The sequence below is a fragment of the Chrysochloris asiatica genome, unplaced genomic scaffold (assembly GCF_000296735.1).
Source record: "Chrysochloris asiatica unplaced genomic scaffold, ChrAsi1.0 scaffold09927, whole genome shotgun sequence".
NCBI lineage: Eukaryota > Metazoa > Chordata > Mammalia > Afrosoricida > Chrysochloridae > Chrysochloris > Chrysochloris asiatica.
In genome coordinates, this window is record NW_006418445.1 from 2445 (window position 1) to 3427 (window position 983).

Here is a 983-nt window from a genome sequence, read left to right on the forward strand (position 1 = left end):
AGAGTATTAGAGTAGCCATAGAAATAATAATAATAAAGCATGTAATGAGAAGATTTTGAATTTATTATGGCCTATGACTCCGTAATCAGCCGACGCTGCATAAGCTTTCGGAAAAATCCTGGAATAAGTGTGCTGGGTCTGGCTCCTGGCAGCCACCAGCGCCTGGCTGGGCGCTAGAGCCCCCGGCTCCCGACTGGGAGGAGGAGGATGGGGGCTGCTCTCCCAGGGGCGCCACCACCCTGAGGTCTGGCCACAAAAAACTTCCGAGACCTGGTTATGGGCAGTTCCCCGCAGCTGAAGAGTGGCTTCTTCCCTGGGGCAGCAGCCCGCGGGGCTCCTCCGGTGGAGGGCGCAACAGAGGTGGCAGGGACTCAGACAGCGCCTCTCTGGCTTCTTCGTCTGCGGAGGAAGAGAGCGGTGGCGGGGATTCGGTAACGCTGGACCCGCTGGAGCACGCTTGCTTGGATGTGGTCTGCCTCAGATGGCCGCTCAGACAGCCTGGAGGGGCTCCTGGCCTGTGAGCCCTGCCTGCTGGCCAAATGGGACTTCATCACCGGCTTCACCTGCCTGCACTGGGCCGCCAAGCATGGCAAGCAGGAGCTCCAGGCTATGCTGGTGAACTTCACCAACAAATACCAGCTGCAGGTGAATGTCAACGTCAGGACCAGTGGGGGCTACACCGCCCTGCACCTGGCTGCCATGCAAGGGCACGTGGACGTGGTGAAGCTGCTGGTAGGGGCCTACAACGCCAACGTCAGGGACTACAGTGGGAAGAAGGCCTCCCAGTACCTCCACCAGAGCATCGCCTAGGAGATCAAGAACCTGGTGGGGGCCTGGGAGGAGGGCGATGCGGAGAGCACAGCCAGCAGTGGGGGTGGGCGCTGGAAGCTCTCCAAGGTGCTGCCTTCCCATCTCATCACCTCTAAACTCTCACATGCGCAGGCAGAGGGAGGGGACCACCATCACTCCCACCACCACCACTC

At 60.2% G+C, this 983-nt stretch overlaps 1 pseudogene; it reads left to right on the forward strand.

Annotated features, from left to right (window-relative positions):
- Positions 1 to 66: 66 nt before the first annotated feature.
- LOC102829966 lies at positions 67 to 969 on the forward strand (annotated as a pseudogene).
- The last annotated feature ends 14 nt before the right edge of the window (positions 970 to 983 follow it).